The following is a 23,365-nucleotide window of genomic DNA, read 5'->3' on the forward strand; positions in this document are numbered from 1 at the left end:
TAGATCCTTAGACTTCCATTCACAGCTGCTGCTGACCATTGTTGGGGAATTGGACTATAGACTGTAAGTTATCAACAAATTCCCTTACTATATACAGACTACCCATAAGTTCAGGTAGTCTAGAGAACCCTGACCAATACACCTTTGTTTTCCTGGGTGTAGTTGAACTCCTTAGGTTGGGGTTTCCCTTCTAGCACCCTCTGTAGGGCTGAATTTGTAAAAAAAATATTGCTTAAATTTGGTTTTAACATGGAATATCTCTTTTTATCCATCTATGGTCATTGGGAGTTTTGCTGGGTATAAAACTCTTGCCTGGGCATCTTTGGTCTCTTACAGTCTGTAGCACATGTGTCCAGGACCTTCTGGCTTCTATGAGTATCCATTGAGAAGTCAGGTGTAATTTTAATAGGTCTACCATTATATGTTACATAGTCTTTCTCCCTTACAGCTTTTAATTTCTTTGTTCTGTATGCTTAGTGTTTTGGTTATTATGTGATGATGGGGCTTTCTTATATGATGCAATCTATTTGGTATTCTATATCCTTCTTGTACCTCATTAGGCATTTCCTTCTTTAGGTTAGAAATTGTATTTCTATGATTTTGTTGAAAGTATTTTCTGGACCTTTGTGTTAGGATTTGTTTACTCTATTCCTACTATTTTTATGTTTGTCTTTTTCAGTCTCATAGATTTCTTGGATGTTTTCTGTCAGGAGCTTTTTTAGATTTAATATTTTCTTTGACTGTACCTTCAATGCCAAAGATTCTCTCTTCCATCTCCTGTATTCTGTAGTTCCTATTCAAATTCTTAAATTGTTCATTCCCAGAATTCCTTCAATTTGGGTTTCTTCATCACTTCCATTTCAATTTTCAGGTCTTGAACAGTTTTAGTCATTTTCTTCCACTATGTTTTCCAGGATGTCTTTAAAGTGTTTATTTATTTCCTCTTTAAGGAACTCTATCATATTCACACAGGTGGTTTTAAGGTCTTTTTCTTGTGCTTCATCTATGTTGGGATACTCAGGGACTGCTGTGGTCAGATAGCTGGACTCTAGAGAAGATGAGAAATGCTGGCTGTTGGATTATATTTTTAGACTGACATCTCGGCTTCTGGAATTAGGATGATTATAGCTCTAGGTGCTGGTTTCTGATTTTGTCATTGCTTGGTGTGTTTTGTTTCTTGGTTTCAGTTTCCTCTTTGAACTTTCAGAGTATGATAACTGTGCGTTTTCCTTAGTGAACTGAATATATCTCAGAGCTTTATTACTGACATGTGCCAACTAGGCACATGATTTGCATAAAAATTAAAATACTTTAATATGTATGTAGATAGCCCAAAACCATGTAAGTGCATTTGAAATGTGAGACAATATTAGATGCCCTATCTAAATGTATTTTACTTAGGTCATTGAAATGGGAAACTTAAAAACATATTTGTAATGCCTGTCTTTCTGGAGTCTGACAGACTCAGATACTTGTATAAACCTGAAACAGAAGGCAGACAAGGGTTCTGCTGATCCATAAAGTAGCTGAGCGTGCTGTAGTCTTCTCTTCTGTTTTGCTTTCCTTCCAGATGAAGGGATGGGTTTTAATATCACTCCTTCTTTAAAAGGGGAATAAGAATACCCTTGGCAGGGAATAGAGAGGCAAAGATTAAAACAGACACAGAAGGAACACCCATTCAGAGCCTGCCCCACATGTGGCCCATACATATACAGCCACCCAATTAGACAAGATGGATGAAGCAAAGAAGTGCAGGCCTACAGGAGCCGGATGTAGATCGCTCCTGAGAGACACGGCCAGAATACAGCAAACACAGAGGCGAATGCCAGCAGCAAACCACTGAACTGAGAATAGGACCCCCGTTGAAGGAATCAGAGAAAGAACTGGAAGAGCTTGAAGGTGCTCGAGACCCCTTATGAACAACAATGCCAAGCAACCAGAGCTTACAGGGACTAAGCCACTACCTAAAGACTATACATGGACTGACCGTGGACTCTGACCTCATAGGTAGCAATGAATATCCTAGTAATAGCACCAGTGGATGGGGAAGCCCTGGGTCCTGCTAAGACTGAACCCCCAGTGAACTAGATTGTTGGGGGGAGGGTGGCAATGGGGGGAGGGTGGGGTGGGGAACACCCATAAGGAAGGGGAGGAGGGAGGGGGATGTTTGCCCGGAAACCAGGAAAGGGAATAACACTCGAAATGTATATAAGAAATACTCAAGTTAATAAAAAAAAATATGAGAGATGGGGCTTGGGGAAAAGTATGGGTGGAATGGGGTTTGTAGGGGTGGATAGAACATTATACCCGGAGATGTCAGCTGATTTAAAGGCTCAAGGTAATTGTCCCCCTGCAACCATAAAACCCACATAGCCAACATGGTGTTGTAATGTCTGATTTTTGACTCCTTGAGATAACAATACCTAGGGGTGGAAGCAGGAGTGTTGAAATACAATACTAACACAGGAAAGCTGGTCAGCCGCAAATATATGATATGGATATCTAACACAGACAAAGACTCGATTAAATAGTTCCTAGTTTATTTTATAATCTTTAAAATTAAAATAAAATCATCATTTTGTACTCCTTATAAATCTCTTACCATTTCCTTCTCCCACACCCTCTTGATCCTTATCTATTCAAAATGCATAAATGTATCCTACAATTTGCTGAATCTGTTCATTGATGCTTACATATGTATGTTTCCAGGTCTGAACACTAGGTATTGGAAAGCCAGTTAGGGGGCTCAACAGTGGGGACAATTAATTCTCTCTTAGAAGTGCTTAGTAGCTTATAGTTCTTTGTCTCAGGATAAGTTCCCTTTAAGTTTTCCCAACCCACACTAACATGTCCGATGGTATTGTCCTTATTTAGGTCTCCTTTAAGCAACCATATTATCTATGTCCTTTCTAGGAAACACCCACCTTGTGGTTATTAGGATATGGAGAATGTAGTAGTCAGTAATTACTGTTTTAGTAAAATGTTAGTAGTAGTTTCTGTCATAATATCCATGACCTCAGTAGCCATGAGTAATTAGCTAGGGTTCCAGTAACAGACAGGATTTCCCTCATGTTGAGCAAACCATAATTTAAAATCAATGACAAACATTTTTCACCAGATATGATTGCCACTGTTGGCCCCTTTGGGGAACCCTAACATGTTGGTCACTTAGTGGTTAATAGGCATCACAAATGATTGTTTCCCTCCCTTGGCAGCTTCTATGGAACCTGCCAGAATTATGAAAGCTAGTCCTCATGGAGGAATTTTAGTGTCACATCTAGCCCAAATTCTCTGAATTCTATGGCCCACATGCTTGGTATCTTCAGCCTTGCCTTCAATTTCTAAGAAGTGACTAAAGGAAGTGTCATTAATCTATATTTTTGGAGTATCTCTTGGAACCCCATGACCAGCAACTCAAAAGGAGATTTCTCATACCAGGGTCCTTGTGTTTGAGGATCTAGCTTGGAGACTTTTGGTTTCAGGATACATCCTGTCTCCTTTGGGGGCTTGGTTCATACTGATTATTCAGGGATAAGGTTTGGTCCCTGACTCCTGAAGTTGAGAATGTGTCATAGGCTGCTCTGGGTTCATGTTCTGACTGGGCTGCTTTCCTATCAGGCTTTGTCCTGAAGTTCTCACACTTAGGTTTTGTCCAGGCTCCTTTGATTTCAGAATTTAGCCAGGGCTACTTTTGTTAGGTTGCAGCCCATACTGGAAAATCCACATATGTAGTGGCAGAACCCTCATGTGCACACCCCTAAGGCTCACCGGTGGAGCCTATCACCATTTTTCAATCCCCAAATTAATCCATCAACAGTCAGAAAACAATATAAAAATGAATGTGATAAGAGCTTTGAGTAAGATGACCCAAGCATTTTTAGGATTCATTCGCCCTTCACATCCCTGAAAAGTCTGTTCTGTTTCTAACTCTGTGATATTAATTGCTAATGCTCTTTCCTCTGATGCTGGCCCAAATACACTGTATTCAGATTCTGCAAGTCCCTGTCCAGAAATGGGAGCAGCCAGATAACTGAAGTTTGGACATCCTTAGAATATTTCCTCAAAATCTATAGAAATGCCAGTGAAATATGTGATCATTGACCTTTCTTTTCATGTTGTCTGATGAACTCATATCTCTAAATGGAAAGGACATATGGGAAATGAAGTTAATCAGACCTGGATGGGAAAGAAAAGTCCTGTGACCATGGATACCCAAGGACGAGATATTTACCAGTCCATGAAAAAGCCTTAGGATTATGTTCACAGCAGAAACCCTACACAAATGCACTGGGGCACTGTGAACAATATACATTGACAAAGACCAAGAGAATGGGACACAAAGAATCTGCCGTCCAAACTTCCCAATATCAGTGGTAAGTCCAGAGCTGCAAGACATTGACCTCTAATCCATCTATTTGAAGGAACATAGCACATTTTGCTGTTCACTAGGTGAGGGCTCCTGCTTACTTGGGCCCTTTCTTTAGTCTCCTTAGGAGACTCCAACTAAAGGCAAAGACACAAACCATGGACAGAGGTACACTCGCTTCAGGATGAGGTGTGAGCCTACAGATGTGTGCCCTGCACATGGAGACAGCAGCTGAGAAAGAGATGTGCTAGTGCTAGCCACCCACACTTGCTGTTGTAACCATCACGACCTGTTTTAAGAAATTCAATTGAGGATTGAAAACCATCATTCAGAAATGCAAGAGCCAAAATATACAATTCAGGAAAAGACATGATAGCAGATGAACATTATATTTATTGAAAACTATATACACAATGCTGGAGTACGAAATGCCTGCTAAAGAATAATGTAAAACTACAAGGTCTTGGTGTATTCCTTGCTTCCTTATAGTGAAAGTTGTCAACAATTATAAAGAGAGTGGGAGTAACACACACCCTTGAATTTAAGCTGGACATTGGGTATTCTGTGGTCAGGAAGCTGCCAGGATCCCTCTGATGTCACTCTATGGTCTTTGCCATTATTGCACCAGGACCTCTTGTGGTTATGCCCAACCATCCTAGAGTAGTGGGTATGGCCTAGGCATAAATAGTCATGGTATCAGTTGAAATTAAGACCTTGAATTAGACTACTTCATGGTATACTAACCACAGTGTTGTTTCATTTTAGTCTTGACCTGGCCACACTTATTTGTTTGGTCTTTGAGTGAGGGTAAATACAAGATAATTTCAATATTACATTTGGGCCCAAACTTCATCAGGTTCAAAGTCTGGCCTTGACACATTTTTTTTTTATATGGACTGATGGTGTTCAGGGTCAGGGTTTGGATTGGAAATAATCTTTTGGCCCAGACCCTGTTCTTTGAAGAACTAGCCTACATCAATATTCCCTTCTTGCTTAGGGCCCAGGCTTCTTGAAGGTAAGAGATAAGCCTAGGTCCACACATCTTATAAATTGGACCTGAGCCTCTTGTGGATTAAGGAGAGGCCCAGGCTATATCTCTTCTAATTTTGGCCCAGGCCTCTTCAGGGCTAGGGGTTAGCCCAAGCACACAAATCTAATTGTTTTGGGGCCAAGCATCCTCAGGATCAGAGATTATCCCAGGCTCATATTTCTGCTTTGGTTTTGGCCTCTTCAAGGATTAGGGATAGACCCAGGCCCATTTTTTTCTGTCCCAGGCCACTTTAGGGTAGGGATTGACCCAAACCCATATTTCTTTTTCTTTGTGCTCAGGACTCTTCAGGGATTAGGCATAGGCCCAGGCCCATATTTCATCTTCTTTGGGCCTGGGCCCCTTCAAGGGTTAGAGATAGGCCCAGGCCCACATCATTACTTTTGGGCCCAGGCCATTTAAGTGCCAGGAATTGGCCCAGGTCCATATTTCTCCTTCTTTGGGCCCAGGCCTCATCAAAGGTTAGGGATAGGCCCAGGCCCACATCACTTCTTTGGGGCCCAGGCCTCTTCAGGGTCAAGGATAGGCCCAGGCCCACATCACTTTTTTAGGCCCAGGCCCACATCACTTTTTTGGGCCCAGGCACACATCACTTTTTTGGGCCCAGGCCTCTTCAGGGTCAGGGATTGGCCCAGGCCCACATCACTTTTTTTGGGCCCAGGCCTCTTCAGGGTCAGGGATTGGCCCAGGCCCATATTTCTTCTTCTTTGGGCCCAGGCCTCTTCAAGGGTTAGGGACAGACCCAGGCCCACATCACTTCTTTTGGGCCCAGGCCTCTTCAGGGTCAGGGATTGGCCCAGGCCCACATCACTTCTTTTGGGCCCAGGCCTCTTCAGGGTCAGGGAGTGGCCCAGGCCCATATTTCTTCTTCTTTGGGCCCAGGCCTCTTCACAGGTTAGGTTAGGCCCAGGTCCATATCACTTCTTTTGGCCCCAGGCGTCTTCAGGGTCAGGGATTGGCCCAGGTCCATATTTCTTCTTCTTTGGGCCCAGGCCTCTTCAAGGGTTAGGGATAGGCCCAGGCCCACATCACTTCTTTTGGGCCCAGGCCTCTTCAGGGTCAGGGATTGGCCCAGGCCCATATTTCTTCTTCTTTGGGCCCAGACCTCTTCAAGGGTTAAGGATAGGCCCAGGCCCACATCACTTCTTTTGGGCCCAGGCCTATTCACAGTCAGGGATTGGCCCAGGCCCATATTTCTTCTTCTTTGGGTCCAGGCCTCTTCAAGGGTTAGGGAGGCCCAGGCCCCCATCAATTCTTTATGGCCCAGGCCTGTTAGCAACAGGGATTGGCCTAGGCCCATATTTCCTCTTCTTTGGGCCCAGGCCTCTTCAAGGGTTAGGGACAGACCCAGGCCCACATCACTTCTTTGGGGCCCAGGCCTCTTCAGGGTCAAGGATAGGCCCAGGCCCACATCACTTTTTTGGGCCCAGGCCTCTTCAGGGTCAGGGATTGGCCCAGGCCCACATCACTTTTTTTGGGCCCAGGCCTCTTCAGGGTCAGGGATTGGCCCAGGCCCATATTTCTTCTTCTTTGGGCCCAGGCCTTTTCAAGGGTAAGGGATAGGCCCAGGCCCACATCACTTCTTTTGGGCCCAGGCCTATTCACAGTCAGGGATTGGCCGAGGCCCATATTTCCTCTTCTTTGGGCCCAGGCCTCTTCAAGGGTTAGGGACAGACCCAGGCCCACATCACTTCTTTTGGGCCCAGGCCTCTTCAGGGTCAGGGATTGGCCCAGGCCCACATCACTTCTTTTGGGCCCAGGCCTCTTCAGGGTCAGGGATTGGCCCAGGCCCATATTTCTTCTTCTTTGGGCCCAGGCCTCTTCACAGGTTAGGTTAGGCCCAGGCCCATATCACTTCTTTTGGCCCCAGGCGTCTTCAGGGTCAGGGATTGGCCCAGGCCCATATTTCTTCTTCTTTGGGCCCAGGCCTCTTCAAGGGTTAGGGATAGGCCCAGGCCCACATCACTTCTTTTGGGCCCAGGCCTCTTCAGGGTCAGGGATTGACCCAGGCCCATATTTCTTCTTCTTTGGGCCCAGACCTCTTCAAGGGTTAAGGATAGGCCCAGGCCCACATCACTTCTTTTGGGCCCAGGCCTATTCACAGTCAGGGATTGGCCCAGGCCCATATTTCTTCTTCTTTGGGTCCAGGCCTCTTCAAGGGTTAGGGAGGCCCAGGCCCCCATCAATTCTTTATGGCCCAGGCCTGTTAGCAACAGGGATTGGCCTAGGCCCATATTTCCTCTTCTTTGGGCCCAGGCCTCTTCAAGGGTTAGGGACAGACCCAGGCCCACATCACTTCTTTGGGGCCCAGGCCTCTTCAGGGTCAAGGATAGGCCCAGGCCCACATCACTTTTTTGGGCCCAGGCCTCTTCAGGGTCAGGGATTGGCCCAGGCCCACATCACTTTTTTTGGGCCCAGGCCTCTTCAGGGTCAGGGATTGGCCCAGGCCCATATTTCTTCTTCTTTGGGCCCAGGCCTTTTCAAGGGTAAGGGATAGGCCCAGGCCCACATCACTTCTTTTGGGCCCAGGCCTATTCACAGTCAGGGATTGGCCGAGGCCCATATTTCCTCTTCTTTGGGCCCAGGCCTCTTCAAGGGTTAGGGACAGACCCAGGCCCACATCACTTCTTTTGGGCCCAGGCCTCTTCAGGGTCAGGGATTGGCCCAGGCCCACATCACTTCTTTTGGGCCCAGGCCTCTTCAGGGTCAGGGATTGGCCCAGGCCCATATTTCTTCTTCTTTGGGCCCAGGCCTCTTCACAGGTTAGGTTAGGCCCAGGCCCATATCACTTCTTTTGGCCCCAGGCGTCTTCAGGGTCAGGGATTGGCCCAGGTCCATATTTCTTCTTCTTTGGGCCCAGGCCTCTTCAAGGGTTAGGGATAGGCCCAGGCCCACATCACTTCTTTTGGGCCCAGGCCTATTCACAGTCAGGGATTGGCCCAGGCCCATATTTCTTCTTCTTTGGGTCCAGGCCTCTTCAAGGGTTAGGGAGGCCCAGGCCCCCATCAATTCTTTATGGCCCAGGCCTGTTAGCAACAGGGATTGGCCTAGGCCCATATTTCTTCTTCTTTGGGCCCAGGCCTCTTCAATGGTTAGGCATAGGCCCAGGCCCATATCAGTTCTTCCTTTGGGTCTGGGCCTCTTCATGGTCAGGTACTGACCCAAGCCTACATCTCTACTTGTTTTGGACCTGGACTCCTTCAAGATCATGGTTTGTCAAGGATACATACTATTTTCGGTTTGTTTTCTGGGCCTCTTATATTTCAGGGCCACCTATCTAGGTCCAGAAATTTTCAGGTTCAAGTTATCTAATTTTTTGGGGGATTGAAGTACAACATACTTTTGAGTCCATATTTGTCCAAAACCACTATGTTGTTAGCCATGATCTATTGCCAATATTCCTGGGAAAAAAGAAAAAGATATTTATAGAAGAAAATATTTAATGTCCTTGTCTGGCATCTCGAATGTTCTCTCAACATCATTGACCTGTCCTCTGGGTACCATGTTCAGACATTGACACACTGAGCTCACAATCCACATGAAACAAATTATACAGTATATAAATACAAAGATAAAGAAGCTGGCTGGGAAAACTCTTTCCTGTTATGTAGCTGTCTGTGCCTGTGGTAAAGAGGACCCATGAACACATGTGAAAAGGTTGTTGCTTCTAAGTTAGGAGAAGCAAGGCCCCATGATGCATTTCCTTCCTTCTGGCATGAGAGCACATGGTGGAACATCACAAGAAGTTAGGAGGAAGTATAGTGGTTAGTCCTCAAATATCTTGCCAAGGCATTGGAGACCGTGCAGATCATCACAAGGCCTCTTTTTCTTATTTAGGATGTGTCCTCTGTGTGTGTGTCATCCATGGTCATGTTCTGTGAGGATATTCCCCTAGTCCTTGCTATAACATTCTTCTCAAGATTGTATCTGTCTTGACCATCCAAAACCCTTTGTTCCCCCTTTCACAAAAAACTTCCTCCATGTAAAATACTGTTGTGAGATTGGGTCTTTCCCCAAAGATTTTCTGTGCTGACTTACCTGAAAGGGACCCCTGGCACCTTCTCCTATAATAGACTCTGCAGCCCTCAGAACTAGGACACACCCATAGCCAGGACAGTGACCCACTATGTGAGGTCACAAAGGCCAAGCCTCACTCAGTTTAGAAAAGCTCAAAGGCTGTCCAGGCTGTAATAGGATCTCCCATGAAGCATTTCATGAAGTTTCACTCCCTGACCTCATGGTAGTCAATGACTTTTGAGAATGTCATGAAAGAAACAGCTGACATGATTGAGTCTCTACACACACACACACACACACACACACACACACACACACACACACACATACAGATTCATTCCCAAATACATTAACACCCATCTTATAAATATAAATATGAAAATTAGATGAAGAGAGAATGGCATATCAAGGTCTATAGTCATTAAAGGAAGGGTCTAGGGGTTCAGGATTTAGCTCAGTGGTAGAGCGCTTGCCTAGGAAGCCCAAGGCCCTGGGTTTGGTCCCCAGCTCCAAAAAAAAAAAAAAGAATAAAGGAAGGGTCTATCAGCTGAATATCTGAATATCAAGATTATTTCCAGGAAGAGTCATGTCTAGAGAAGCCACTGAGAAGGTCCTGGTAAAGCTCTTCCTATGTACCTGTGTAGCATATGCTCCCTGAAAGGATGACATGGGTGGAGGATGATATAAGTTATTGATCATTTATAGGCTTGAGTTTTGTGTCTTAAGAACGGGTGCTAACTTGACAGTTTCTCCAGAGGCCTCTCTTCCTGGCGTGGGTATAGTGTCTTCTCTCTGAGTCTATATATAGCATACCAGTCGGCAGGTACCCTTGTTTCACTGCTGTTTTGGCTACTTAACAAAACTCCTGTCATGTTAGATAAGAAACACCTCAGGAAATACACTGAGCCCTTATAACTGGGATTCAGGTCCTTGTTCCTGATCTTTCCTGCATGCCTATAAACCTGAAGGAACATGCATTCCCATATATACACTCCCAGAGCATGCATACTAGCATACAATTTAAATATGATTATGCCTTTACCATGGCAATGGGCTATTAGATGAGGTAACAGAGGCCTGATCACACTTCTCTCCAGGTTCTTCCTATGTGCCTAGGTGAGAAACGATTGTGCTTTCCCTCTTAAATAAAGCCCAAACATAAAATTACCCTGTCTCATTTAACAGTGTGTATATTTGTAGAAGACGTTATGTGCCATCATCCAGAGTCATCCTCATGTACTTTCCCAATATGGATGTGGACCTGCAGACATGAGCACACACATGAGCACACATACAACACACACAGAAAGAGAAAACATAAAAGTACAGAATGGGAGGGGAATGTGCTGTCATGGTGTTTCCTGTGATAGTGACATTAATGTTTGTTCCATATTGTTGCACCTCTGAGTTCAAATGAGAAGATTGCTACTGCCAAGGACTGAAGTCCTCAGGGAAGATCAGACACTAGTACCAGGGATGTTTGCCCCCTTCCCTGGACAAGCTATGACTGATGGTCAAATGTGGGCATGGCAACAGCACTGCTTCCTCCTTCCTGTCCTGGTCCAGATATATGTATGTGGCTTTTGTCCAAAGCCTCGATCCCTGGTGAGTGAGGGGTTCCTCTCCCTGAAGTCTTGAGTAGCCAGTCCCACTGCCTTGAGACTTCTGACCTGTTTCTACCTCTCTTAGGATATGCTGTCCTCAGTCAGAAACACCTCAAGTCCCCTCTATTTCTCAGTTTCCCACATTTAAGACCCCAATGAGGAAATGCCTCACACTGAGTGCGTTACTCACGTGATAAATTTCAGGAAGTGCCCATTCCACGAAAACAGCCCTAACATGGGCAGACACATGTGCTCACTGTGAATGCCAGCCCTCTTTACTGGACTCTGAGTTGTCCTCAGCCTAAAAACTCTACTGTTACTAGGGCGGGGTTTTACCCTGTGAGGTCACAGAGGTCTCACCTCACTGCTCTCTGAGAATCACAAGGGACATCCAGGCCTCAGTCATCTTCCAGCTTGGTCCATCCTATTTTCTACAAAACTGAGTCAAGCATCCTTGCAAACACTTTGTGGAAGTGGCTGCAAGTGTTTCTCAGAGGTGCCTCCCTGGGAATCACCTACAAGCATCTCCTGTCAGCAAACACTCCCATCTTCCCAACATTACCTTTATCCTGAGAGGGTATGATCTACCCCATCTGCAGACACTAAACCCTGGCATGATTGCTGATAACAGGAAGTGCTTGCTGACAAGAAGAATTTTTTTATTAGATATATTTCTTTACTTACATTTCAAATGTTATTCCCTTTCCCGGTTTCCTGTTTATAAGTCTCCAATTCCCTCCCCCTCTCCCACACAGGTATTCCCCCCCATCCGTCCCCCTTACTGCCCCTCCATATTCCCCTGTCCTGGGTGTCCAACTTTGGCAGGACCAAGGGCTTCCCCTTCCACTGGTGCCCCAACAAGGCTATTCTCTGCTACATATACAGTTGGAGCCCTGGGTCAGTCCATGTATAGTCTTTCGGTAGTGGTTTAGTCCCTGGGAGCTCTAGTTGGTTGGCATTGTTTTTATCAGGTTGAAAGCTCCTTCAACTCTTTCAATACTACTTCTAATTTTCCCCAAGGGGTCCTGTTCTCAGTTCAGTGCTTTGCTGCTAGCATTGACCTCTGTATTGGACATTCTCTGGATGTGTCTCTCAGTAGAGATCTATATCCAGTCCCTTTCAGCATGCATTTTTTAGCCTCATCAATCTTATCTAGTTTTGGTGGCTGTGTGTATGTATGTATATATATATATATATATATATATATATATATATATATATATATATATATATATATATATATATGGGCTACATCTGGGGCAGGCTCTGAATGGCCATTCCTTCAGTTCAATTTAGTTAGTTACAGAAGGAGTCAAGTTGATAACCAAGAATAGTCATCACAGTATTCGTTTGCATCTGTCTATTCCTCTGGAGTGAGACTTGGTGTGCATGAACATCAATATATACTGCCTTTGATAAGGAGCCAGAATATTCTATCACAACCCCACCTCCTGCCTCTACTTTCTTTTTAAATTTTGTAATTATATTTATGTACAGAAAACTTAGTGTACATTTAACCCAGTTTAATGGCGAGTTCTTTAGCCTTTGCCTTTTCTAGCTTTGCAATGTGAGCCACAGACTTAGGACCCAGGACGTTGCCTCCCCAGTGGCAGCCAATCTCGTCATATCTGTCATTATAAAGCTTCCTCCAGCTTAGCCAGAGCATCCTTGTCTTCTGAGTTAGCCTGTGTGAAGGCAACAGCGGTGGATATCTTCCTGTGGACCAGGCACCCTAGCCTGGCTTTTCCCTTGATGATGTAGTAGGACACCCCCATACCATCAGCTGAGCCTTCTTGTTCTCCACCAAGGTGGTGACTATATTGACCCCTGATCGGAGGACAGGTGGTCTCTTAGTTGGGACGTCCCCTTTGCCAGCAGCTTTCTTCCCAGCATGGGCCAGCAGCCTTTGCTTCTTCTCCTGCTTTGTCTCTGGCCTGTACTTGTGGGCGAGCTTAAGCAGCTGAGTAGCTGTTTGCTTATCCAGGGCCTGGGTAAACTGATTTATAGCAGGAGATACTTTGAGCCGCTTATAGAGGATGGCTCTTTGCTGCTGCAACCTGATGTAGCGAGGCCATTTGATGAAGAATGTTAGATTTCTTTTGGGCTAGATGTCCTGCCCAATGCCAAAGCTCTTGGGCCTTTTCTCAAAGGATTGACCACCTTTTTGGCCTTCTGTTTCTTGATGATGGTGGCAGCCAGAGCCACTTTCTTCCCCTTGGCCTTCTTTCCTTTGGGCATCTTACTCGGCTGGAGGAGAGCTATACTTTTGCTTCTTATTCCTAGTTTCTTAATTTTATTTATATGGGACAGAGTAGATTCCAATTCAATCGCCATCTGGAGGACTTAGCTCCATATAAATTTGTTAATAGCTGTGATCTAGAGTTGGAAGGCCTGATATAAATTGGTATGTGGTATGTAAACTTTACAGAATGGCTCAAAGAACACACCTACTTTTAGATGCTGTTCTTCCTCGAGTGCTGCTATGTACCTTAGTAGATTTGAACCAAGGAAAGGCAGGGTGTGGATGTCCACTGAGTGGCTCCTGGCACTGCCTTTGCAGTCCTTTACTTTGCTTCCCCAGCTGCCAAAGGCCCAGACTTATGGCTAAACCCAAGCTGAAAGGTAACACTGAATTCGACCCCACCTTCACCATCAGCCAGGAAAACTGTCATGGAGGGTACATGCTCCTAAAGTTGGTGCATATTGTTTTAATTGTTATGTCGTTATTATTTGAAAATGTTAGAGTGCTTTGATTTTGAAGTTCCAAATGATACATACCCATAAATACCATCTTTAAAACAGAACTGTAAACCAAGTACACATGTTTTATCAGTAAATATGGGCACATCAATGACAGATTTTTAAAGCATTTCCTACGTAGTTTTATATGTGCTCTTGTGTAAGAAGTTATTCCTGAAATTTCTGAGTTCAGTTAAGGAAGCCCTGAATCCCCACTCTCCCCTTAATATCACTATAGATTGAAACACAGATGCTGCAAATGAGAACAGAATGGCTATGCAGTTCAGCCTCGTGGGCTTTAGAAGAAGCCTCCTTCCCCTGTGATGAGGTCGTGGTTTCAGCCATGATAGTAATGCTGTTAGTAATGAAAACTAAGTTGTTGACCTGACATTTGACTGACAGTGAGTGCCACAATACCTTCAGGGAGGAAATCAAGTTCTGTGTTACCCTTTATCTCATGACTTTTGTGACTCAATAATTTATCTTCATAAGACACCAATGACAGCTCTGATTCTGTTGTTTCTGCAAGTGAAATATATAATGCTTTTGCAAAATGTTTGGGGAGTTGCTAAACTATAGATATAAATACATAATTTGTAAACAAGTTCATGCATGAGTAACTGATACATAAATATGGACAGTTGAGACTGTCTCCAAGTTGGATTGCATTCTCCACTTGAAGAGTCATCCTGAGAGAATTTAGGTCTATACAATTTTGATGAGAGATGGAAGGAAAGTAAAAGAAACAAAAGTAAAATGGGAACCAAATGCCGAAAGGACCATATCACTACAAAGCTAGACCTAGAGCTGGGTAAATGAATTTTGCAGAACCCTCATAGGATGAACTACCAAAATGAAATTTAAAAGTTAATTCTGCTGAGCTTCTGAACTAAGCCATTTTCTTGCTCACTTTGGAGTGGTGAATGATAATAATTCACATGTCTAAGTATAGCATTGAATTTATTTAGCTCTGTACATACACATTAGGGACATATTTATTTGGAAGAATGTGAAGGGATGTCAGTGAAAAGCTGTCATATTTTACTCATAATTGATAGCTGCTAAAGTGATTCCCTCAAGTATTCTCTAATTATGACCCCTCTTCACTCTATAAATTTCTAATTGGATGAAATTCAACCTTCTTAAGTTGAAATCTAAGTCTTTTATTATCTACTTCTATCTAACCCCGCTCTTGATTTCTCCCATTGCACACAGGAACTGAATGCCAATTGCTCTCACTCTAGCTCAGGCAACCTACTTGTTCATTCAACAAATGCATATTGAATGGTCACCTTTCTGGGGTTTTAAAGACAAAATTAGGGGACAATATGTATTCAGTCATGTATTTATGAAGCAAAGGGAGACTGGGGAGTCCTCTAAGTTTGTCATGATCCCCTCTTGCCAAGTAGCATTACTGATTATTTCTATGAGATCCAACCCATCTCATATTTCCTCACCTCCACTTCCTCCTCTTTCACCCCCACCACTGTTCCTTTCCGACTTTATATATTTCCCCTTCCATCATATCATTTTTTCCTCATTTTTCCTACTACTTTACAATCCTTTACAATATCTTTGATCATATCTCATCCCTCCCAATTCCACTCCAGCTTCCCAACCACCCAACTTTTGTGGGATTGTTGTTGTTGTTGTTGTTCTTGTTGTTCTTGTTTTCTAAACCCATGAAATATAGTTAGTACTATCCTTATATTTTTGATTATGTGGCCTTCCATTGGAGCATGTTGAACCGTCGAAGGACCATACACTTAAAGGACACTGATTCATCCTCTTCTAGTAGTTACGCATTACTAATAGGTCCACTGCTAAGGGTAGAACTTTATGTCTTCCTCCCTTCTTGATGTCAGAATTTTGTGTGGCAGGAGCTTGCTCAAGTTTTATACATGCTATCACAGTTGTGGTGAGTTATAGGTGCAAATGTCTCCCTTCGTCTGGAAAACACTATGCCTTGTAGTAATCCATCACCTCTGACTTTTACCAATATCACTCCTTCCTCTTCCACAATGACCCCTGAGACTTGAGAGGAGAAACTTCTTTTAAGGTAGATGTTCATTAACACAGAATGACACAACTAGTTAAGACAGAGAGAACAAGACCCTATGGAATGCTTGTGGAGTCCTTTTAAGCCCATTGAATCTACTTTAGTGCTTCCAATATGCACCTGGGTATAAGGTGATGCACTGCAATGCACACAACATACCAAGGCTTCAATGAAAGGGAAGCCAGAAATTGCCAATAGTTCCTTAGTCAGGAGTGGTACTTCAGAAGAACATTCCTATCCATTCTGGAAATTGGTCCAGCTAGATCATGTTCAGGGTTTGTGCACAAGTCACAGCTACTGTGAGTTCTTGTTTGCAGGATTCCTGTCACATTAGCAGTCCTCCACTTCTTCAGTTTAAAAGTTAAACAATCTTTCTGGCCCTTCTTATTGTAAACTTCTTTAATTTAGTATGAGGCAGAATCTGCTTTTTTCTCTACATATACCACCCCCCATTAATCAGTATGTACCTCTGAAACCTAGGGTCATATTTCAACTTGTGCCTGTCCCCCTGGAAAGTCTGAGCTATAAGGCAATATGTCAGATAAATGATATCATTCAACTTTACTTGTGCACGGAATAATTCCTTTATCCTCTTGATTTACCTGCCTTCTAACAAAGGTAGGAGAGAGAAGTGTTAAGTAATAAAGCATGTGTAATTATCTTTGGGAAATGACTATGTTTATGGTAGAATTTTATAACTTCTCATCAAACAGAGCAGAATGAAAAATGTTATTGTAATAAAATTTAATAAATAAAACATAGCTTCTGTTCTTACTACAGATCATTATATAGAGGTTGCTAGACACAGCTAAAAATATGTACTTGAAACATGAATTATAACATAGTTGATTAAATAGCTAATGACAAATACATTCACTTTGAACCTAATCTTTTTGCTATTATACCAAATATGCTAGAAATACTTATCTAAATTTTAATATGTTATTGTTGTAATCTACATAAAATTTTTAAAATAGGATTGAATTTCCAACAGTGTATTAAAATATGCAAATTTAATTTAACATCTAAAAAAGGCCTGCATAGACTATTTTTGTTAAACTGTATCATTCTTTCAGTTAAAAATAATCTCCTAGAAGAAAATAATGTAAAATATCAGTTTCTCTTTAGTAGTGAGATATGGTAAATAGTTTTGTTACTAAATCTTTGACTCTAACCAGATGTAATGAATTTTACTGAAAGGAATGTATTTCTTATGCTGACTATTCAGTCTCTAATTAATAAATTTAGGCATTGTTTCTGTTCTTTACACTTATGCCGATAAGCTGTTGTAACCACATATGTTCATATAGCATCTGACTCCCATTAAAACAATGTTTTGGTCTATCTTCAGAGTCAGAATCATTGTCTTGATACAGTAGGAGATAAACTATATAATTGAGTACCTAGATAAGAAAGAAAATTTATCCCAGTTGTCTTTCCATATTCCTTTCTAGACTCATCATGAGTTAATCCAACATACCCAAGCCAAGCACTTACTGTTCAAAACATGTTCAAGTCTCTGTATATCCCATTATTGCAAGATTGTTACTGTAGTAAACAAATTCATTATCCCAAGAAAAATACCACCATGAATCATTTTTAAGGTAGTTGTAAGCTTCATCTATGAAAGTAGAAAACTCTGATGTTCACAAGATACAAGAAAGAGATAAAAAATAGTGTTACCATGCTGAAATAGTAGTTTTAGGAACCTGGCTTTAAAGATGTAGACAGAATCTATAAGAAAGGATGAGCTTATCTTTCAAAACCTCTCTGAACAAGAGACTTAATCAACTCTAGTACACATGAAAAATAGTTTTTCCATGAATTCCAATGGAATCAGACTAGTTCATTTGTTTTATGACATAAAATTGTTTAGTTGTTTACATATGAAAAAAGTTAATTATGAACTATGCCATGTTTCCCTGTGAGTTCTGACTAAGCTCAAACATTGACAACAGCTGGGAAGCCATTGTTTAAGTAAATGGGAAAATCAACAGTGAAAAGTGTACAGTTTCTATTTGCTCGAGTTACCATTGAGAGCAAGTTGGGAAATTGTATATTAAAGGAAGGAACTACATACAGAAAAACAACAAAAGCTTTTTTTTTTACTTTGCACAGTTCAGAGACAAAAAGAAGGGTCAGACTCCCTACAGCACAGCGACTTCATGACCAGGGTTCACATATGATGGCCATGGAAATTTCTAGTAGAAGTCGAAGTCAATATAATGCAAACTCTTTTCTTGAAATGCCAACATTTTGATGTGGTTTTGATGACTTTTTCAGAGAATAACAATGTTCAACTAGGATCTGCATTTTTATTATTTGTGGTGCCCTTTGGGGAAAAACACTTGGTCTTTTTAAAGCCACACAACGCTTAAATCAAGCAATCTCATTGTACTCTACCTCATGAAGCTAAGAAAAAGAGACTAATGTGTTACTTAATGAAGCTAATCATGGCTTACTAAAAACCGTAATTAGTGAGAATAACTATTACATTCACATTAACCTTGTTTGTATGTTTTAACATAGAGTCACTTTGATGTATTATATTTCTACTCTAGTTTAAGAAAATAAGACTCCTGAGAAATACAATGTTACACATATGATATATATGAGATAACATTTCATTCTTATTATAAAAAAATGTTAAAACCAGCTACCATCACTCCGAGTTTTTGAATTTGCAATATCTGAAAAAAGGAGAATTATCTGTATATTAATTCCTATAACCAAAATTTTATTACCGTGTTTGTAAGTTACTACTAGATATTGGCATGTCCTCTAACAAACACACATACTCTCTCCTCTCTTCTCCTCTCCTCTACTCCTCCTCTTCTTCCTCTCCTTTCTCCTCCTCTTCCCCCTCTAAATTCTGGGGTTTTCATATAGGGTCTTCCTCAAATTTTGCAATTTTTGTTTTACTGAATTGTATGTTTTCTTCTTTGTGATTCTGATACAGAGTCTTAATTATTTTTACAGGCCATCCTTGAATTGGTTCTGTAGTCCAAGCTAACCTTGGATTTGTAATCCACTGTCACAGCCTACACCATGATGGATTTATAAGCCTTGGGCCACAAGACCTCATATTTTTCTCACTTTTATGGTTCTGGAGTGGAGCACAACACCTTTGCGATGCTATGCTGGGCAAACCCTCTCCCTCTGAGCTATGTTCTTGTGTATTACGTTTGATCTCCTCCTTTGTTCATTTTCTGAATTCACCCATAGGATGACTAGCTACCTGGATTCTGTAGGTTCATGTGTGACATTCAAGTTTCCAGTAAATACAGACTGATGGAGATCAGTATGTGGAAGTGTCCATACTATATTTTATATGAAGTCATCAGGACTGGCATCATTTATGTCCACATTACTTGTGTACCTCCTTCTTTGAGCAGGAAAAATAATCATTATATGTTAAAGCATTGCTTAGCCAAAGTATTTAAAGAGAGTAGTTGTGCTAAGATGGTTAGCTCTAGTAAGTAAATATGTTTGTCTCTATGTCATCCTAACAATGTTTATCCTGGCATCTGGTTGAATGAGTGGGTAGAGGAGTTATTGGCTCTTTCTCCACTCACCATGTTCTCAGGATGATTTAGTTCAGGACCATGTTCTTCATGAATTTGTTTCCATGAATAAATTCATTAAAAGTCTAAATCCATGACCCTTGGCTTTTGATAAATTGAACAATCTTAAAATACTAGTAATATATTCACATTTATTGAATATATTTAAGAGAAGTGTATTCATGAATACATTCATAGGAATACATTCATATTCATAGAATATATTCAAAAAGAATATTGGGCAACAGAATTACCTGATGGATTGGTGATAAATTTGTAAAATTGGTAGTTTGTCAATTGATATTTTGTGTGTCCAAATATCTTTAGCCAATCCTCTTTTGAAGAATGAGTTTTCACTGAATTGTTTCAGATCCTGTCCTTTGACTCTTGTCTGTGTGGAGCAGATTAAGGGAAGCCACCAACCCCACTCCTGTGGCTTAAATGCTGCCCATTAATGCTGGAAGGTTAGCAAGACTGCCAACCTTGTAAAAGGAAATAAACTGAAACCCGAGCTCTGCCTCAGACCAAGAACTGCTTCATCATTCCCCTTTAGTCCGCCCCTTCCTTAACTCTGTGCTTCCTCTCTCTCTCCTTCTTTAAAGAGACTGTGGGGTCCCCTTGGGGAGATTCGTCAGTGAGTAGAGTTCTTGACACACTTGTGGAAATCTGAACTAAACAAAACTGTGATCTGGTTCTGACCATAGCCCTTGAGACCATGCTTTGTCCTAGCTTCTTCAACTGTGGTCTTGACCTAAAAAGAAATTGTAGAACTAAACTTAAAGGTCATGAAAAGTTTTCTCTTGTAAAAGTCTCTGAACATGCAAAATCAAAATTAATTCAAAATAAAACATGTCACAAACCTGAGTTATTTGCTCCCATACTACATTGCATGACCTCACTGTAGCCTCGACTCCTTAACAATACTGTAGATAACGTGAGTGTAGCTACATCATGCGGTGTCAGCAAGTGCTGCCTGAAAACATTCGGCTCCAACTTGAACTCATTGTAGATGGTGAATTGCAGTGATGCACATTCTAAGTTTTCTGCTCCAACAGAAATATAGTGGCCTAGTTACAGAAAACAAAGACTTAGTGTTTTTCTACCTGCCTCCCTCAGCTTGTAAGTATCCAAATTAGTATGTCTTTGGGTTGTATTGTATTAGAATATTGGATTTTTTTCACATCTGATACTTTAGTTATTGACTGAGTTTCCTAAAACTTCATTAAATTATTTTGGGCTTGAGATTAGGACAGAATTTCTAACAATTGCACAAGTGACCATTAATTATCTGGCATTTTATATTTATATGAATTGCTATTCTCAGCAAAAATGATTAGAAAAATCACATTAACTCTGACAAAACTCTGAAAATTATTCAAAATATTCTATACCTGAGGTATAAAATATTCACCTAAGGTTTAACTCTTTATATGAAAATAAGCAGGAAAGTCCACATTATTAGTATGGAAATTTTCTTCAACCTTTACTAAGTGATAAAAGTATATGTAAACAAAACAAATTTTTAACATAAATATATCTGGGATTTGTTATTTTTGTTTGATTAATATGTACATTAAATATACCTCTTCACCTGTAGTCGCAAGTGTGAAAGAAGTTTAAGAACCTGTGTTCCCCACAGGAGCATCCATTCTCATGTGTTCCTCATGGGACCGTCCATTCTCATGTGTTCCTCATGGGACCGTCCATTCTCAAGCTTCCTGTGCTTTTCCAAACATAGTCACTGCCACACAAGGAGTCAAGGGGTCAATGTGAGACACAGTTTCTAAAGAAAGCATTAACATTAAAACATTTGAAAGCAGAAAATTGATTATTAATATTCAAAATAATTCAGCTATCATAGTCTCAGGATAACAGAGGCTAAACCTGAGGAAAAAGGAGTTCTGAAAGGTCTAGAGATGGTGAGCCTTATGCCAAAGAGCAAGGCTGCTGTAGAGTTCAGTGTTGGAGGACTTGCTTAGAAGGCACATAATTCTGAATTGAATCTCCAGGAGGAGAGAGGGAGAGGGAAATCAAAAGCGAAGGGATAATAAATACATCTGAAATTGCTTCAGAGAGAAAGTGTCAATGAAGGTAGGATTATTGTTTAAAGCAGGAAAAACGAAATCTGTGGAATTCTAAAGTGGAGTGTTGTGATCCTTCTGATTTAAAACACTTTGCAAGCAAGTGTCTATGAGGCATAAAGAATCCCTAAGCGTGGTTGATAAGTTAGTCAGAGGAAAGCTATTGAGTTTAAATTTATGTTTAAGAATGAACTTAGTCTTAATGTGGAAGAAAAAGAACCCCTTTGTAGTGGTGGTGGGGGGAGATGTTGTTTGTTTTTGGTTAGTCGGTTGGTTGGTTGGTTGGTTGGTTGGTTGGTTGGTTGGTCAACTGGTCAGTTACAAGAGACAGGGTCTCACTATGCAGCTCTAGCTGTCCTGGCCTCAAACTCAGAGATCCACCTGCCTCTGCCTCCTGAATGCCAGGATTAAAGACGTGTGCCACCACACCCAGCTGAATCATAACTTTTTAAAGCCTATGGAATTGTGTTGAAATTCCCTTCAGAAGTTTGATGAAGCCTTTTCTATTTCTTTTTGTTTTAATTTTATCTATTATTTTTATGGTGGCATGTATGTGGAGATGGAAGGACAACTTTTGGGAGTCAGTTCTCTCCTTCCAATAAAGAGTCGATGCGTTGGCCAGTGGTCACTAAGTTTGTATAGTAAACATCCATTATCTAGCTGGCCCTCTACTAACAGTATCATCCTTTTCCGTCATTTACTATCCTAATTCATCTTTTTAAAAGTCATAATGTTCAGCTGGAGATATGGCTCAGTGGTTAAGAGGTCCTGAGTTCACTTTCCAGCACTTGCATGGTGGCTCACAACCATCTGCAATGTGATTTGATGCCTTCATCTGACATGCAGGTGTATATGTAGATAGAGCACTCCTATACCTAAAATAAGTAAATAAACCTTAAAAAATCCTAGTCTTTCAATGTGCCACATTCTTACCTAGTTTAGGTTTCTATTATTGGGATTAAAAACTAAGATCATAAACAACTGAGGGAAGGTAAGTTAGCTTGCCACTCAACTGTCACGGTACATCACTGATGGAATTCAGAGCAGAGAGTCAAGGGAGGACCCTAGAGGCAGAAACTGAAGCAGAGGCCATGGAGGAATACTGCTGGTGGTTCTCCCTGGCTTGCTCAGTTTTCTTTCTCACAGAACCCAAGAATACCTGCAAAGGCATGTCACCAACGACAGTGAGCTGGGACCCCAGGCATCAATCACGAATCAAGAAAATGTCTTACAGTCTTTCCTAAAGTAATCTAATGAAGGCATTTTCTCAACTGAGGTTCCTCTTCCCAAGTAAGTCTAGCTTGTATCATATTGACAAAGACCTAACCAGGACAGTACTTTATAATTTCTTGATGACTTCTGTTAAAAGCCTACCCCGTTACTCTTCAGCAATAACAATGGCTCAGCTATTCAACATTTTCAATGTATTTGTTAAGGTTAACATTAAATACACTCTTGTCTTGAAAAACTGCTTATATATGTGGATAACATGATTATGTCACTCAATGAATTAAAATGCCACAGACCTATATAACACTGGATCATATTACTAAAAGACCAGAGTGGCTTTAAATTCAATCATTGAGTTTCCAGTAAACAGTGGCCCATTAGGTGGCCCAATAGGCGGGAATAATAAATAAATAATCCCCAAAATGTCATTGTGTTATGTAATAAGAAAAATTCTCTTGTGGATATATAGTCTTTTGTTAGTAATGATGATCCCTAGGAATGAAAAATGAATGTGGTTTATTTGTATCAGAGAAATGTATCACTGTAAAAAATTTAGTTTACTCCATATTTCCTCAGCTGTTCACCTCTGCAAACCATTGCTGTGTGATATAATTATGAGAAAGTGATTTACTAAAAAAAAACTTTATTTATATATTAA

At 41.4% G+C, this 23,365-nt stretch overlaps 1 protein-coding gene and 1 long non-coding RNA gene across 6 annotated transcripts in view; one reads left to right on the forward strand and one right to left on the reverse strand.

Moving 5' to 3' along the window:
* Positions 1-23,365, forward strand: part of Cntnap2 (contactin associated protein 2) — a 2,256,901-nt gene that overhangs the window by 1,097,913 nt on the left and 1,135,623 nt on the right. The window lies entirely within an intron of this gene.
* On the reverse strand, positions 4,740-11,359 carry LOC103692120 (uncharacterized). 3 transcript variants are annotated; one of them, XR_010065788.1, is made up of 3 exons: positions 11,226-11,350; positions 10,600-10,692; positions 4,740-8,815 (listed from the first exon to the last, which is right to left on the reverse strand). It is a non-coding gene; the product is annotated as an uncharacterized LOC103692120 (long non-coding RNA). The 3 variants fall into 3 exon arrangements; XR_592096.4 differs by lacking the exon at positions 10,600-10,692 and having other exon boundaries at positions 11,226-11,359; XR_010065789.1 differs by lacking the exons at positions 10,600-10,692; positions 11,226-11,350 and adding an exon at positions 9,453-10,593.

This window comes from Rattus norvegicus, chromosome 4 (genome assembly GCF_036323735.1).
Source record: "Rattus norvegicus strain BN/NHsdMcwi chromosome 4, GRCr8, whole genome shotgun sequence".
NCBI classification, from domain to species: domain Eukaryota; kingdom Metazoa; phylum Chordata; class Mammalia; order Rodentia; family Muridae; genus Rattus; species Rattus norvegicus.